Below are 18,501 nucleotides of genomic sequence, written 5' to 3'. Positions count from 1 at the left end.
GGGGAGCTTTTATTTCTTTGGGGAAATAGTCTTGTATTTATGAGGCTTTCTTTAAATGTTGATGCCAGCTGATGTTTTTGATACAATTTGTTACACATTTGGGGTAATTTTAATGGTAACAGATTGGTAAGTAAGAATAATACATATACTGTTGAAAGACAAGGAGACACTAAGTCTGTATACAAAGATTATTTTATGTTTTTTGATACTTTAGACATTTCTGAAATTACAGTTACTTTGTTAGCAAATAATTCTTTAAAATAATTGTTCCTTAGTTTATTTACACAATAACCTAAAATGAGCCTGGATGTTTTTCCAGGGCAGCTCGCTTATTAAACTCTCAGTGGGTTTTAATTTTCTTATGTTTATGCTTGCTGTGGTTGTTGAATTTAATTTAAGGTTGAAGTTAATGTCCTGTGGAAGTAAATGCAGTGACATCAAATTCCGAAATTATAAGGTAATGAAATGGCCCATCAGAAACAGCAACTTACCCCATATTTAAAAAGTAAACCAGACTCACAAAGGGAAGAATGTTCTGAGCATGAGGAAAACCCATATCAAATCATTAACCAAATAGTTCTGGTTAAATAGTTAGTAGGCAAATTTATTTTTAATTACTAAATGCCTCAAACATGGAAAAAAACATTAAAAAATATGATACTTGTATACTTACCTGCTAGATTTAACAGATGTTAACATTTTGCCATGTCCGCATCATATTTCTGTCACTTATTTTTAAGAAATAAATGGTCCCAGGTAGAGCTATCTAGATATCTTCTCTCTTTGTACTTCCTCAGAGGTCTGCATAACCTGCACTGTGGTGTTTCATCCCTTTGATTGTTTTGTTTTGTTTTTTGAGGAAGATTAGCCCTGATCTAACATCTGCTGCCAATCCTCCTCTTTTTGCTGAGGAAGACTGGCCCTGAGCTAACATCTGTGCCCACTTCCTCCACTTTATATGTGGGACACCTACCACAGCATGGCTTGCCAAGCGGTGCCATATCCACACCCGGGATCCGAACCGGCAAACCCTGGGCCGCCAAAGCGGAATGTGCGCACTTAACCGCTGTGCCACTGGGCCAGCCCAGCTTTGATTGTTTTTTGTTTTTTTTTTTTTAAAGATTTTATTTTTTCCTTTTTCTCCCCAAAGCCCCCCAGTACATAGCTGTATATTCTTCGTTGTGGGTCCTTCTAGTTGTGGCATGTGGGACGCTGCCTCAGCGTGGTCTGACGAGCAGTGCCATGTCCGCACCCAGGATTCGAACCAACGAAACACTGGGCCGCCTGCAGCGGAGCGCGCGAACTTAACCACTCGGCCACGGGGCCAGCCCCAGCTTTGATTGTTTTTATATGTTGAGTGAATCCATAAGCAATATACAATTTTGTTTCTTGTATTAAATATTTATATAAATGGCATCTGTTTTCTAACTTGCTATTTTTTCAACATACTGTTTTTAAAATGTATCCTACTTCCGTCTCTTTTTTTTTTTTTTTAAAGATTGGCACCTGAGCTAGGAACTGTTGCCAATCTTCTTTTTTTTTTTTTTTCTGCTTTTTCTTCCCAAACCCCCCCAGTACGTATTTGTATATTTTAGTTGTGGGTCCTGTCTCATTTTTTACTGCTGTGCATTATTTCAGTGTACGAATAAAGCAGAGTGTGTTTATAGCTGTTCTCCTAATGCCGGACAGGTAGGTTGATTCTGAGAAGGTCTGTTTACTTGTGGGAGAGTGTCTCTAGGGAAGATACCTACTAGTGACGTTACTGGGGCAGAGGAGAAAGAATATCTTCAACTTTATTAAGTAGCTTTGTCAAGTAGTTGTACTTACAAGCGTGATTGTTTTTAAGGCCACATTTTAATATCTGCCATAGGAAATTTTCATAATAATGCTAGATTTGCATGGGTGTTGAATAGCGTTTGTTTAAAGTTTGTGTGCTTTTTAATTTTGCCTGAAAGGAAATATAAAGTTATTTTGAATTGGCTAGTGGGCAGTCTTTTGGACCCTGTCAAGGATTTTGCATCCCTGCTCTTGTTAATGTCTGTAAAAGCTGATGTGTCAATATTTTGTTTATTGAGATATAATTTACATACAGTAAAACTCCCCTTTTTAAGTGTACACTTCTATGATTATGAACTTGTAACTATCATCCAATTAAGACAGAATATTTCCATCACCCCAAAAATTCCCTCTTGCCCCTTTTATAGTCATCCTCTCTCTCTGCTGTCCTCAGCCCTGGCAGCCATCGATCTGATTTCTGTCCTTAGGATTTTGCCTTTTCCACAGGATGCAGTGTAAATGGAATCAGACAGTGTGTAGCCTTTCTGAGTGTGGCTTCTTTCACTTAGCATAATGCTTTTGAGAGTCCTTCATGTTGTGACATGTATCAATAGTTCATTCGTTTTGGTTGATAAGTAGTATCAGCATATTTTTAGGAGTACTGAAGTGTGTATGTATGAACAGAGATGAGAAATGACTTAAATCCCATGCCCCTCATGTGACTGAATTTCCCTCAGTTTTCCTCATGTCACGACCCAGAGTATTGAGAAAAGTTCAGCGCGTCTATTTCCACAGTTAGGAAGGATGTTAATTTGTAATCCTGTTCCTTTTTAAATGTTACTTCAGAATATAAAATGTTAAGCACTACCTATTATTGTGTGTAAACATCAAATTAGGGCCAGTGTTCTATGTCTTAACCCAGTGGATTTTGTATATTCGTACCTATTTCTAGGGGGGAAGCTCCATAGCTTTCTTTGGAATAGTTCTCAGTGGTGGCAGATGACCTTTAAAGAAGATGCAGATCCGCCGGTCTCATGTAAGCTCGTGTTTCAGAATTAACAGCATCAGTTTATAGAGGTATATTTCTTAATACGCCGAGAGGTCACGCTTTTATGTTGATTGGAAGTTTACAGAATATATGCAGAGAAGAGGCCATTTTTTCTTTTTAAAGATTTTATTTTTTCCTTTTTCTCCCCAAAGCCCCCCGGTACATAGTTGTGTATTCTTCGTTGTGGGTTCTTCTAGTTGTGGCATGTGGGACGCTGCCTCAGCATGGTCTGATGAGCAGTGCCATGTCCGCGCCCAGGATTCGAACCAACGAAACACTGGGCCGCCTGCAGCAGAGCGCGCGAACTTAACCACTCGGCCACGGGGCCAGCCCCAAGAGGCCATTTTTCTTTATAAAGTGGCACATGTAAATAGAATATTAGGAAAGCTGGCATGAGGGAGTTGTTCCACCAGCAATTCGACAAAGCCTTCGCGTGGGTTAGCACAGTTCTTACAGCACCACCAAAACGTAGGTACAGTTACCCTCATTTTGTGGGCAAAGAACTGAGGCTCCAACAGGGGAAAATGATTTGTGCAAGATCATACTAAGAGCTGAAAAGGCTAGAACTTGAAGCCGGATTGGTCTGCATTCCAGAGCCTTGTGCCCCTAACCATTAGGCGGAACTGCCTCAACATCTGAGAGGACAGAGACACAGAAACCCAGATGTGGACACCGGTTACCTCTGGGTAGTAGAATGATGAGTGCTTTGTTTTTCTTCCTCTGGCTTTTTGGTATTTTCCTAGCTTTTCTAAAACAAACGTGTTTTGCCATTAAATGTAGCTAAATAATAAGCAGCTTTTGTCCTGAGAAGGAGAAGGTAAATCACATTCATGCTGTAGCTTTCTGATTTCCTCTTCATTTTGCCCTGGGTCTGGGGAAGGGTCACTGATCAAGACTTGTGACCAATGGCAGCGCTGGGTGTTAGGGACCGCCAGCTGCACACCCTGGAGTGTGGATCTGGAATTCTCTCCTGGCTTTCTTCTCAGGCAGGGCCGGTTTGAAGCAGACTAGGCCCAAACTCGAGATCTCAGTAGAAAACGTAAGGAGAGGCTGCCTTCCCCAGGGCTGCCTTCATTGTTCCAAGTGCTTCATCGTGGGCCCGGCACTGTGCTGGGTGCTGAGATCAGGCAGATGTGGGCACCGGCCTCGAGCTCAGGCTAGGGGGACAGACCTGCAGACAGATAATGACAGTGCTCCAGGGAGCCCTGGCCTCACATGGACCCTTCCGGAAAGAACTGACCCAGAGCCCACCCTGAGAGGCTCTAGACCAGAAGGAGTAGGTGTCAGCCTTCCTGGTCCATCTCCCTTCGTGCTCACCCCTCCTGATAGTTGTTTGCAGGCCATTTTTGGGAGAGGAAGACAGATGGTCCCAATTTTTGCTGTTTTGGTTCTTATTAGCCCTTTGATATGTATTTTGCGTGTGTGTGTGTGTATATATTTTTATATCCTCATACAAAGGAAATACTATATCATGGGCATCACAGATAGGTAATTTGACTCAGATGGAAGAAGGATGCTGCAGAAAAGGGAGGAACAGAGATGTGAATTGTCATGGCAACCAGCAGGTTTTTATAGTGGAACGCTGCCTTTGTAACCCAAACCAGTCACCTTTTTTTCTAACTACAGAAAACAGACTGATGCAAACTCAAGAAATTATAGTACCGTCTCTCAGTGGGGTCTTACTTGCTTTTGGGAAACAGTCTTGCAGTGATGTCAGTTCCTTCATAGAATTTCAGAGCTGAAAGGCACCCTGCAAGGCCTTAGAATTTTATGAAGTCAGGTACTGATGGCTTTCTCATTATTATCTGTCACCCTCTTTTCCACACCACCCCCCCAACCAGTCTAATCCACATGGCCAGGAATTTTATGAGGGATTAGAATGGGGATGAGTTTGGAGATTGGCAGACTGGCATTCTGTGGCACAGCCTCCTTCCAGGGGAAGAGGATTCCATCTCCCGTCCTTTGAGTGCTTTTGCTGTTTGACCTTGTATGACCTCGTTGTGCTTGTTTCTTCACCATCCTTCGCTCTCTAGACTCAGCAAACACCCAGATGCTCAGGATATCTCCCCCCTGCCAGTCACGAGGTCTGCCCATCGCTGTCTGAGGACTCCTGGAGAATTGAACCCTTGTGGTTTTCTTTGGGTGGCTCTAGTGAGGTTACATACCTGAGGTACAAAGGGTCGGTGTCAGAAAAGAGCCCTTGTGTGAACAGGTGGAGCTTAACTTGGGAAAGTAAGGACCTCCTGGAGTGTCCCGCTGAGTTTTGTTGATTAGCGCTTTGAGAGAAGTCAAAAACACAGGCTGCCTCTTCCTTCCCCTAACTTTCTGGCCTAAGGAGTCCCCTTCACCCAGGACCACACCTTGAGTGTGAGAGCTCTGGGACCCCCTAATGTGCTGCCCTGGATGGTCGCGTCAAGGTTGGTGGTGCTGTGTCTCCACAGCATGTGGCATGGGAAAGGAGTCGCTCGGGCACCTTTCATGGCACTGGATTTAAGAGTGAGCTCCCTTTCAGCCCTTGGGTTGGCTTCTTCCCAGGCCTGACTGCCCTATTGTCATCTCATCGCCCCTTCCACCAGGTCAGAAGTGTAGTATGTGGGAGATGTCAGGCAGAGTCCATTCCTAAGCAGCAAAGGCATGGATCATGCTTGTGATCATTCTCCGTTCAGCCTAATTCAACAGATATGTATTGAGCACCTACTGTGTGCCAGGCATCCCAGGGAACAAAAGAAACATCCCCTCCCCCATTGAGCTTGTGTTCTAGTAAGGCAAGGCAGACAAACTAGACCCACGGTAAATATACAGTATGTTAAGTGGTGATGAGTAAAATGTTGAAAAAGAAAGGGGACGGGGATGAAGAGGCCTCAGGTGCAGGGTAGGCAGAAGCAGGTTTAAATAGGAGACTCAAGGAAAGCTCTTCTCAGAGATTGCATTGAGGGAAGATTGAGGAAGTAAGCTAAGGAGGAGTGTCCCAGGGAGAGGGAACAGCAAGTACAGACTCCCTGTGACAGGAGTGTGCTTGTTGTGTGAGGCCCATCAAAGAGGCCCTGTGGATGGAGTGGGGTGAACAAGGAGTTGAGTAATAGGACATGAGGTCCGAGGGGTAGTGGGGAGGCCAGTTCATGGGCCAATACATGTTTTACAGGGATCACCTTATCTGCTGAATTAAAAATTGATTGTAAGTGGGCATGGGCTGGTGCAGGGAGACCTATGGGGCTGGTAAGAGTGGCTTGGACCAGGGTGCTATGTAGGGAAGGAAGACAAGTCCTCTATCCTCTGGATCCTTCTGACTGGGCTATGAATTAAATTTGCATGAGACTAACAGGAGAAAATCAGACAAAGCTTTATAACATGTATACATGGGCAAGACCCAGGAAAACTGAGCAACTCACCAAAATGGCGGAGGCTTTTGTTTTAAATACCATCTTCAGCTAAAGACAAAGGAGGATGTTGGGGGTGGGGGAGTCAGTTATGGGAGATTACCAGACAAGTACAGTAAACAAGACTAAGGTTAATATGCAGATTTAAGTCCTTGCCTTCCGCATTGATAAGAGTTTCTAGAGATAAGGTCATCCCCCCTTCCTGGTGCAGAGAGGGAGACACCTTTACAGATGGAAATTTCCCTTATCTTACAAAGGGTAAATTCTACTTCTCCGAGCTTCTCCCATGTCTGCAGTTTTTAAAAGTAACCAGCCCAAAATAATCCTCATGCCAAAGAGACACATTTTGGGGTCGCCAATTCCAGTCCCCTACACTAGCAGTGGAGGTGATAAGTGATCTTTTAAATACAGGCCATTTTTCAGCCCTCCTTTGGTGTGCTAAGAGCTTTGAAGAAGCAGCATAGTGCCAGGGCTCTGGGGACACTGGGTCTAGTTTTTAAATCCTGGTTCTGCCACTTGCAAGCTGTGTGAACTCAGGCACTTTGCTGAAACCGTCTGAGCTACAGTATAAGTCTTTCCTTCTGAGGATGTGGAAGGCTTCCATAAGACAAGGTACCAAAAGGGTCTTCCCCCGACTCTTTCTCAACTCAGATCCCTCTTGGGTGCTTCCCCACCCAAGTTGTGCCCAAGTCCATTGTGAGCCTTTGTATTCTTGTCACTTGTGGTTCTCTTGTCTCCCTCCCCACCAGAGAGTGAGTGGGGATCGGATCTCCACTGCTTGGCATGTCATGTAAAATAAATATTTGGATGGATAGAGAAACGAGAGGAAGCAAGGAAGGAAAGAAAGAATGAATTAAGAATTTCATGCATAGATATTAGTGTAATATTTGAGTTCACACATTCCAACAGACAGCAGGACTTTTTCTTTTCAGAGTTCAATGTTTAAGGACATCAAATGATTAGTTAAGGCCTTGGCTACATATTTTATTTAAATAAGTCTAATTAGGGAAGACACGTACTCTTATTTCCATATTTTAAAATTTATCTTCTCCCTGCTTTTGGCTTGTAGAAAAATGTTTGTTCAAAGATGGTAATTGGTGTTTTTACTTAGATGTTATTTGAGAATAAAGATTTTGTTAGCAGATTTCATCAACTGTCTGGGGACGTTTTGCCCCAATATTTTATTCCGAAAATTTGCAAATAAAGACAGAAAAATACAAAGGTAATTATTTAAATTAACAGTGCCTTAATATACGGATGATCTAACGCTCTTCACACTGTCACTATGGTAGGGACTCCTACAACGCAAGTGTTCTTGAGTTTGGAATGCTTCTGTTCCCCACTCTGGGATCTGGAAAGGCTGGATCCTAGCATAACTTTTCTGTTAGAAAAATTCTGTGTGACACCTTCGGTCACCATGAGACCATTGACCTTCATCTGACCCCCTGCATCATTTATATTTAACGTCAGTGTTATAGACTGAATTGTATGCCCTCCAAAAGTTAGGTGGCGTCTGTGATATTGTAATTTATAATAAGAAATGTATATTTGGTCTTCATCCCTATTTCTGGCACAAAGCTCCTAAAACCCTTGGAATTTCCTAAGTGATAAGAGGAATGAAAGAGAAAGGAGCATCTTTTGTTTTTCCTGTAAGCCTTTCCTATCCTCCTTTGACCACACCTAAGTCTGTATTAATGCGGTGACTTTTGGAAAGCCCCTAAGGATGAGGCTGGTCACCAGGGGAACCACCTGTGATTAGAGAATTGATTTAGGCCCACCCCTCACCTCCAGGGAGGGGAGAAGGGGAGTCGGGTTCATTTAATCACCAGTGGCCAGTGATTTAATGTGTCCTGCCTTTGTAATGAATAAGAACCTGAAAGGACAGGGTTCGGAGAGCTTCCAGGTTGGTGAACACGTGGGAATTTGGGCATAGCGGCTCCCAGAGAGGACGTACAAACTCCAGCCCCTTCCCACATCCCTTGCCCTGTGCATCTCTTCCATCTGGCTGTTTCTGAGTAATATCCTTTTATAATAACCCAGTGATCTGAATTAGTAACTGTTTTCCTGAGCCACTCTAGCAAATTAATTAACTGGAGGAGGGGGGTCATGGGAACCTCCAGTCTGTAGCCAGTTGGTCAGAAGCAGAAGTGACAGCCTGGACTTGCAATTGGTGTCTGAAGGTGTGTGGGGGCTGTCTTGGGGACCGAGCCCTCAACCTGTGGGATCTGATGTTATCTCCAGGTAGATAGTGTCAGAATTGAGTTAAATTGTAGGACACTCAACTGGTGGTGTAGAATTGTTTGGTGTGGGGACCCCCCCCAACACATCACACACATTTGGTGACAGAAGTGTAACAGTAGTGTGAGAGTAGAGGAGACACAGAAATGAGTTTTTCCTTGACAAAGTCCTAAGCCCCAGCACCTCAGAATATGACCTTCCTTAGAAATAGGGTCTTTACAGAGGTAATCAAGTTAAAACGAGGTCGTTAGGGTGGGCCCTACTCCAGTATGGTTGGCGTCCTCTTAAAAAGGGGGAATTTGGAGACTGCCGTGCACAGAGGAAAGAGAACGGGAAGACACAGGGAGAACACCTAAGATGTGAAGGGGGCGGAGAGGAGTGATGCAGCCACAAGCCTGGGAATGCCCAGGCCACTGCCTGAGGCTGCTAGAGGCTGGGAGACGGCACAGCGTGGAGCATGGCCTTGCTGACGCCTTGATTGCAGGCCTCCAGAACTGAGATAATAACTTTCTGTTGTTTTAAGGCACCCGGTTTGTGATCCTTTGTTACTGCAGCCCTGGGAAACTTACACAGTCCGTATGTTTAAGCGTGTTTCCTGTCGACGCATGACAACAACAGAAGTACCAGTACCTGGCACCAGCACAAGTAGAGGTACAAAAGGCCTTGAAACCCTAGGACAATAGTTAACAGGTGGTTGTCTCTGTCATCCTCCAAATGCGCTTAATCTTCTCTGCCATCTAAATAAACAGCATTTGTAGCAAACTCATAGAACCCCAGGAATATGTCTGGACTCAGTTTGAAAAACACAGGTGTAGGAATAAGAGAAGCAGCTCAGACTTTGGTTCTGAGTTCAAATCCTGTCTCTACTTTGCAACTAGGTGACCCTGGTCACCTTGCATTATCTTTTTGCACCTGTAGAGTGAAAATGATACTCTCTCCCCTGTGGATTGTGGCTGGAGAATTAGAAGTAGTGAGAACAGTCTGGCATTGAGCCTTGCACGTAGCAGGTGTCAGCGATCAGTTGAGGCACGAGGCTGGGGTGAAGGGAAGAACCCAGTGAGGGAAACTGGAAATGGCTTGGCTGGAGTAGGATAGATCCTGGCCTGGGAGACAGATGGGGTCTGACTTACTGTATGAACTTTACCCAAGAGATTTTCATCCAAGTGGTTTTCCCCCTCAGATAAAAAGTCACAGATTCCTGTGCTCGAGTGGGCCCAGAAGGGGGCATCTGGTTCAGGCATGAGCCTTGTGTCCTTAACAAGGTATGAAGATCCCAGAGACAAAGTCACTTGTCCAAGGTCAGAAAGTCTTGCCACTTGGGCTATTTTTTGTTTAATAGGACAACCAAAAACCAAAACATGATTGTGTTGGCTTTTCCTTTTTAAATAGCTTTATTGAGATATAATTCACATATCATACAATTGACCCATTTAAAGTCTACAATTTAATGGAATTTAGTATATACACACAGTTGTGCAGTCAACACCACAATCAATTTTAGAACATTTTCATCATCCCCAAAAGAAACTCTGTGCCCATTAGCAATCACTCTCCATTTCCTCCCTCCCAAAACCCCCAGGCCAAGGCAACCACTGATTGACTTTCTGTCTCTGTGGATTTGCCTGTTCTGGACATTTTCTGTAAATGGAATCAGACATAATGTGGTCTTTTGTGTCTGGCTTTTTTCCATCACCATAATGTTTTTAAGGTTCATCGATGTTGTAGCATGTAGCATGTATCAGTACTTCATTCCTTTTTATGGCAGAATAATATTCCATGGTATGAATATACCACGTTTAATTTATCTGTTCATCAGTTGATGGACATTTGGGTTGTTTCCCAAATTGACATAACAGCCATTTGGCTGTTATGATTAATGCTGCTACGAATATTTGTGTACAAGTTTTTGTGTAGGTATATCTTTTCATTTCTCTTGGGTATATACCTAGGAGCGGTATTATTGGGTCATATGGTAATTCTATGTTGAACCTTTTGAGGAACGGCCAGTGTTTTCCACAGTAACTACACCAGTTTACCCTCCCACCAGCAGTTTATGAGAGTTCTGCTCTCTCTGTATCCTTGTCAGCACTTGTTATTATCTGTCTTCTGATTATAGCCGTCCTAGTGGGTATGAAGTGGTTTCTCATTGTAGTTTTATGTTTGTTTTAAAAATTTCTTTTAATGAAAGTAGTTGTATTCATTATACAAGGAAATAGGTAAAATATCTTTAGCTGAAAGGCTGGTATAATTAATAATATAACTTCAAAATTAACTTTCATGCTTTACTACATTCCTTCTAGACATTTCTTGAAGCTGGTTATCCGAAACCAGAGTTGGATGGAATAATTGTTGTGAGTTTGCATGGCTTGACTTTTACTCTGTTGCTGAAATCACATGAGAACAAGCACCTCGAGCTCCATGGCCCTCCCGACTAGAGCATCCAGGGTTGGAAGGCTTGTCAGCAGCCAGCCTTTCGAGGGATGTGGTAGGTGTCTGGCCTCATGTCATCTTAGGCAAGTGACCAGAGCATCTACTCATGATTCTCTCAAGGGACAACCGCTGCTGTGCAGATGCAGTAGTTATAAGTGGATACAGCCCGAACTGGCCCCTTGTACCGGTAAAGATAGACTCCATGCTGTCTTTACAGACAGGCTTTACAGGCTGCACGTTCTATGGTAAAGAACAAGAAGCCTAACAAAATGCACAGCACCTGTGAGGCCAGAAATAAATGTTGCTTGAATGAATGAATAGCTCTGGCTTTGGGAGCCAGACACCATCCTAGTGTGGCAGCTTGGGCAAGCTACTTAAGCTGTCTGAGCATTTGTCCCTTATCTGCAAAACAGAGATGGAAATGCCTCTCTTGCCGTGTTCTCGAGATGACGTAAAGTGCCCGGCTCATGGTAGGCACGCAACAAATGTTAATTCTCTTTCTTTAAGTAGCCCTCTTACTCGTCTCAGATATATTTCTCTCCAGATTTAGTCCAGCACCAGATACGACAGAACACAGGGTCAATTGTCCTGTTTAGCTTTTCTTAACAGAGAAATAATGAGCTCTTGGCAAAAATTAAGTGTTGGTGGAAATGGATATTGCAATTTGGTAGCTGCTGATTGACACATGTTTGCTAAACAGCTCCTCAAATTTCAGGAAGCCTGCCTAGAAGGGAAAAAAGGGAAGAAATCCTTAGAACATTTTTACCCTCTGCCAGGTACTTATTTACAACATCATCATCTTTGGAATGTCCCAGCTGAAAAATTTTTAGAAAATATTCACTAGCTTTGGCTCAGGAATTCAAGTTAGCCTGCAGGAAAGCTTAAACTTCAATGGATATAAAAGGGTTGGGTCCTGTTTGGAGCCTCTTTTCCTTAGAAATTATTTTTTTTAAGAAAGGGCTGTTCTTTTGGTCACTAGGTCTTTTTTTAGACCTACAGGGAAGTCATAGTAACAGGCTCCATGTCTGACTGGGTTCCATGGCAACAAAGGGTTGTGACTTTATTAGAGGAGAGTTGAGCATGCCAGGAAAGATAAAAATCAGAGTATGGAAAATGTCTGACCAGATGAATGTGTTTTTTGGACCGTGTGCCCTGGAATGAAAAGGTTTCCTGAGTTGGCATCAGTCTCCATGACAAATTTGAATCCCACTGGGTTATCATTAGGTCATAGGGATCAGCACCTATTTCCAAAAGACCTGTCTGCATCTTCGCTTTTATTCATTCATTCATCCTTTTTTATATCTCGGTCTATTAAAAAAAAAAAGATACCGAAACAGTAACGGTAAGAACCTAACCGGAGATGATTCTGAATTCAAAGGTAGAAAAGAAATTCAGCACGTCCTTTGTGGAACTGATTAGAGCTGTAAATTATGAGACCGTGTGGGAGGGCCAATTAGAGGCAATTATAACTCGAGTGAACTCTCCCCGTATTAAAGCTTGCTGTGTGCTTTCCAAGCTGGGGGTTTCGTTTCCCATCCATGTTTCTCGTGGATGCCTTTAGAGATCCTGACTCCAGGGCCAGGTTGTGGAATCGCTGTAGGAGCTGTCCTCTTCACTCTCCTAACAGCAAGGCGCAGGCTGATGCTCTCACCAAAAGTGTGTGATTATTAGGGTTCCCTTGCTAAAGGTTCTAACATCTGACCAAGCAATAGTGAGAGCTGAGGACTTTGAATCATCCTCACCTGGTTATAAATGTGTGGGGCTGTATTTCCTTTTCTCTCAGGTGTTCTGTGGTACATTTCTCCACATCCTGATATGGAAAGTGAAAGAACTCCGAGGTGCCAGTTACCCTTTTAAACCAGGGGCACTTTCTGACATGCCCTCTGGGTCCAGACTTCATTAGTCACTTACTTATGACCTCATCATGGTGAATCAGAAACTTCACAGATACTCTTAAGTAGCATTGGTGCAAGAGGAAGGAATTACCTCACCAGGTTTCGGGTGTCCCAGCTATCATTAATTAGCTCCAAAGTTCTTGGGAAAATTAGTTAATTTCTTGGTCCTTGGTTTCCTTATCTTAAAATGAGGAGTTTGGCCTGAATTGGTGTTTCCCAAACCTCCCTGTTTGTAAGAATACGCTGGGTTAACACGCAGAACCTCTATTGGAGATTCTGATTTGCTAGGTCTTGAGTGGGGCTGAGAGGCAGGGGCCTCAGGTGATCAGATGTTCAGGAAATACCAGACTGGCTCAGTAGTTATCAAACCTTATGTGGGCATAGGAATGGTGTGGGAGTGGGAGGGAGAAAGGCTGTCTAATGCAGACCCCCCCCAGGTTCTGGCCCTGAACCATTGGTCTAGGCAGGATCCGGGAGTCAGGTGATTGCAGCCACAGTTCGAGAAACACTGGTGTACACTATTCGAACCCTCTTCCAGCCCCAGAGATGGCTCTTGTGTATATTGCCCCTGACCGAGTGCCTGGAGGGCTCTGCTCATACCCAGTGCCGGCCGCAACTCCATTCAGTGTTTTAGAAAGTATTAGTTTTAAAATCTTGAAGTTGTGCAGTTGTGAACACCTTTGTTCGTAGAATTTTCTCCTCTATGCTGTGTTGTTTCCTTTGGGTTCCACAGTCTTTGCTAGGCATACCAGCAGCATAGGAATTACCTGGGGAGCTTGTTAAAAAATACAGAGATTTGGGACTCCAAGACCTAAAGATTCAGTAAGTCCTATACAGGGCCTGGGCATTAGTCTTTTTTTTTTTTTTTTTTTAACTTGAAGCATTTTGTGTTTCTTCTTTTTTTTTTCTTTTTAAGGTTTTGACAGGTTGTGGGCTTCTCACCTCTCCTCCTAATCTCACCCCAGTTTCCAGAGTAAAACTAAGTTTAAATTGAAACACACATGTTCGGCACAAGGAATTGGTTAAATTGAGCCACTTAGATTTATAAGAAGAGTCTGTAACACATACAGCAGGTGCCTTAGAGAAAAAAACTGATGCTCTGAGACCAAGACAACAAGTTTAATGATGAAATGATTAAGTGCTGGATCAAACACATTTTAATGTGTAATGCCCTGTAGAATTTCTATAGTTGCCTTTTTTGTTCTGTTTTCTGTTTAACAAAGATTAACGTTGTTAAATGAAGAGGTTAGTAGATCAAGTTCATAGGAAAAAAAATTCCATAGTACTAAAGGGCACGGACAGAGTGAAGTTTCTCTCTCCAACTTGTTATCCTCAGAGATAAGCGCTGTTATGTTCCTCATGTATCTTTACAGAAATGTTTTCTGCACAAAACATATATGTCCATTGTTTATTTACTCATTTCCTATTGATGTACAGTTTAAGTTCCTTGTAGCATGGTTTTTTTCCCCCATGTTTGTTTTGCTTTGTAATACCATGAGGAATATTTTTGTACATCTTTTTTCTGTAACCATATATGGATAAGTTTCTAAAAGCAAAATTGTTGAGCCAAGGGATCTGTGTCTTTTAATAAGGATAGATGAGGACAAAGTGTCCTTCCAAAGGGTTGTACCAATTTACTGGGGAAATTTTTTATCTTCAGAAGACTTTCCTGCCCAGTTGCTTCTGACGCAGCAGGTAGGCAGTTGGTCATCCTTGTCTGCTTGAAGCCTGAGACTCACACCACGGCCTCCGAGAGAAGGAATTAAATGGGGTATTGCGTAAGAAAGAGGAGAATTCAAAAGGTATCTCAGGTTCAGAGGGAGAAGAGAATAGGGGATGGCTTAGTCAAGCAGGTAGCCGACCCTGAACCTACAAGGAGAGTGCTTTGGGTCACACGAGGTCACGGAACCTGAACTCGGTTCTGAGGAAAGTAAGACAACCCTGGAGCATAATGTGATAGTGAGAAAACCATCCTCTAGATTACGGTAAATGGGTTCCTGGATGCCATCTGCTCCTTTGGGCAGTTTTGGGTGGAGCATTATGGTGATAAGATGCTCTTCATTTTACACAATGTGAGTCGTGGTACAGTTAGACGTGTGTGTGTGTATTTCAAAGTAATGTTTAAGTTGAAAGAATTATGTCTCAGTGGTCTTTCACTCAGACTGTGTACGTCTCCTTAGTGTCTGAGGGATAGCTAATGCAGATCAGGAGCCAGGTGGCATGGGGATGTTGTTGGTTTAGTGGCAGGTGCCATCTAATCTGGCTGTCTCTCTTCCTTCTTTTTGCCACCTACTGGCAGCAAGATAGGAAAAGATCTTACAGACACACAGAAAACTAGGTGAGTCTATTCCTGTCTGGGAGGTTCACGTCTATTCACGGCAGAGATGAATTGGGAGGTATCTTGGGTCTGTATGTCAGTGAGAGTCAAAATCTTAGAGGTTGGCTAAAAGGGATGGCCAGGTGTATTGTGAGTTTAAAGGGAGCCATCCAGAGTCCAGACAATCTGGGAGCAGCAAGAACCTCAAGTTAGAACTAGGCATGTTGGGGAGAAGGTACGTCTTCCTTAGCACTTAGAGGCCAGAGTGCCCCTCGATCTTGCCATCCTTGAGCCATACCACATGTGGCCAAGTTGGAGACAGCCAGGAGTAAAACAGGCCCCTAAGACTACAGTTCTGAATTGAATCATTCTCTACCTTTTGTCAAAATTATTAAATAAGCCAAATGACTAGAGAGCTTTGAGGCAATTGTCAAATAATTTTATATTAGAAACTTGAGTGGATTTTTTGGGGGGATATTTATGACTGAGACACAGAACATGAGGGTAGGTATCTAGGCTGATGATGAAAGAATGGGAAAGATGAAGCTCCCAGGAAAGGATCAGGAAGGAAGAAAGAGGTGATCGTGAATGTGTTTTAGCAACTAAGTTGGAGAGGAAATAAAATACCCAGTGACCAGGATATTTTCAGACTAGGAAGGCAGCCATAAAAATAGGCAAGACAAATTGGAGCTCAAAGTTGAAGGCAAAACCGGAAGAAAAATGAACAAGCTTGGCTCTGTGGAATTGAATTCTGTGTGCCTTCGTGGTCAGTCTGATTTTTAAATCTTATTGTAGTTTGAAAATATTCATTTTAAGAGTTATAAATAGAACAAGCAAAATGAGCCTAGCAAAGAAAGTATATATTTCTTATATAAAAAGTATGCTATTGATTTAACATTTGGTTGGAGGCAAGATCCATTTGCTAGAATTTATTATTTAACATTTAAGGCCTTTACTTGAACTGAGCCAGAGGACAGAGGCCATGCAATATAACTTTGGTGGACACTCTTCCTCTTAAATATTACGGTATAGCTTTACGCAGAAGTAAAGTTTTGTTACTTTGTCTAGGTTTTATTAGACTGACAAAATTCTCTCTCTTTTCCAAACCCCATTGCTCTTTTCTCCCCCATCACACTGCCCAACACAAAATTAAATCAATACCACTTAAACCACATAACAATTTTGAGGTCTTTGCATTAGTTATTTAATGTCAAGGGCAGGAAACCCCTGGTCTCTGGACCATTCTGGCCTGAGTTTTTCCTGTGATTTACAGCAGTTCAAATATTTGAGAATCTGTTCTTACAAGGAAGGTCAAAAGGGATTTAAAGACCAGTGACTGACAGGAAGGAAGCTTGTAATCTGTTGCAGGGGTTAGTGCTCAAATTATTATAGTGCAAAGCAGTATATGATCACGAAAGGGCAAGAGAAAAATATTAAATGTCTTCTGGGTCTGGCATGACATCAGGACCTTTTCTGATCTCATTAATTTCTAGGAGGAATTTCCTCAGATGAGACAAGCGTCTCAAAAAGATTAATTTACTTGCCCAAGGTCATGCAGCTGCTAAATGGCAGAGCTGGGGTTCGATCCTGTCTGCCTGACCATAGAGGCCCCGCACGTCCCCTCAGTAAGTTGCCCGAAAGCACTGTCACGGATGGGCTCCAATTCTGTTTCCTCAGCCCCGTCTCTGTCAGCATTTGTCTGGACAGCTGTGCTTCAGATTCCCATGGGAACCTCAGGTTCATCGCGCCTGAGGCTGGGTCCTCTCCATTCCGACTCTCCTGCTCCTCCTGCCTCTCTTCAGTTGTCCATCTTGTGAATGATCTTATTGGCCACCAGACGGAATGAGACAGAAGTGGGGTTTCCCTTGACTCCCCCGCTTAGCCCCACATGCAAGTGGTGTCCTGTCCTTTTGACGCTGCCTCCTTCGTTTGCCTCGAATGCCATGCCCTCCTTCCCGCCACCCTGCCGCCAGCTCTCAGCACCTCCTGCCCTGGATCATGGCAGCCAGCTCCAGTTGGCTCCACTGGAAATGCATTTTCTCTCCTGCTGTCTCGGAGGGACTTGTCTGAAACAGGGATCTGATCATCCTAATCCGGTTAGCGGCCGCCACACGGCCTGTCGGGTGAAATCCAAACACCTCAGCACGATTTCACTGGAACCCTCGCAGTCTGATCTCTGTCTGCCGACCCGGTTCTTCTGCCTTGACAGTATCCTCTAAATCCTTACCTGCTGTCTGGCTACCTGGTTCAGAATTCACTTTCCTGAAGCACCTTCTGACTGACAAGTCTTTCTTCCCTCTCCCCTCCCCCTTGGCTGCCCCTCCCAAGTGCCGCCCTTATGGTACCACTTAGGCCTCTCCTGGGGCTCATGAGTGGCTGCCATTGTTTTCCTCGCCACTAGACCGGGTGGGTGTGCCCTTTGCAGCTCCAGCATGTCTCGCTGCGCCTGACACGCAAGGGCACCAGTGAGCATCTGTCTCATGAATGGAGCAACAGAGGAGAGTCCCCTGACTGCACTCACCGCCTTGGAGCCACTGCCCTTCCCTAAGTGCCAGGACTGCTTACTGCTCGCTCTGCCTTCACGTTGCCTTCCTTCACGTTGGGGCCTCCTGGGCTCAGTTCACTGCTTTACATTGACTCTGCCCAACCACAGTTTGTCGAATCGAACCCATTTCCTCGTCGGGTTAACCGGGCGTGCTGGCCCGAGTGTCCTCCAAGGTTCTCTTGAGTTGTGTGCTAACAGGACTCCGTTCTAGTCTGCCTCCTGGCAAAGATCAGAACGTGCATCTTTTTTTCTGGCAGCACAAAGAGCCCGTTTGTCCAGCAATGGGTTGAATGCAGTGCATTATTGCTGGCAGTTGTCTTGGTTCCAGTGCAGGGCGTGGAGTTTCTCTGAGACAAACACAGGAATGCCCAGAGATATGTGAGCAGTCTCTCCAAAGTCCGGGGTGAGTCATCCAGTTAGGTGCTGTCGGCGTAGCCGGCCTGCCTGCCTTGCAGACTCAGATGCCTCTCAGGCAGGAGCGTGAGCTGGCTGCTGATCCTGGTCTGCTCCCTAATTTGTTCTGTGGCGTGTGGTAAGTCCCTTCCCCGCTCTCTCATTTCAGCCAGACCGTGTGAATGTGTATTGTAGAGCTTTGTGGTCAGTAATATTCTATGAGATGCTTGGAAGAAACGCAGATTATTTTTGTGCTCTTAATAGTTGTCTTTGTGCTTGCCCAAATCGCTCCGTAATTTCTCAGCAGGTTTCTAGATATTTAAATTCCCTAAACTCCCAATGAGCCACCAAACTCCTTGTTGTTTGGTCCTTTAAAAATGTAAATCCATCATGTGTGGTTTAAGAGAGGAACAAATGTTTGGGTGTGAGTGAGCCGGCTGCTGGCTGGAGAAGAGCCAGCTCTCCTCCCGCTTCCCCGTCAG

At 44.0% G+C, this 18,501-nt stretch overlaps 1 protein-coding gene across 5 annotated transcripts in view; it reads left to right on the top strand.

The window, feature by feature from the left end:
• Positions 1 to 18,501, top strand: part of TMCC3 (transmembrane and coiled-coil domain family 3) — a 241,331-nt gene that overhangs the window by 185,580 nt on the left and 37,250 nt on the right. Inside the window, exon 1 of one of the 5 annotated variants that reach the window (XM_070507062.1) lies at positions 17,551 to 18,158. The exons of 3 other annotated variants lie outside the window; for them this stretch is intronic. The gene's annotated coding sequence lies outside the window, so the exon portion shown is untranslated. Of the gene's footprint in view, positions 1 to 17,550; positions 18,159 to 18,501 lie in introns of those variants that run through there. One more of the 5 variants, XM_070507066.1, reaches the window with a different exon arrangement.

Source organism: Equus asinus, chromosome 4, assembly GCF_041296235.1.
Source record: "Equus asinus isolate D_3611 breed Donkey chromosome 4, EquAss-T2T_v2, whole genome shotgun sequence".
In the NCBI taxonomy this organism is placed as follows: domain Eukaryota; kingdom Metazoa; phylum Chordata; class Mammalia; order Perissodactyla; family Equidae; genus Equus; species Equus asinus.
This window is presented reverse-complemented; position numbering and strand designations above follow the sequence as displayed.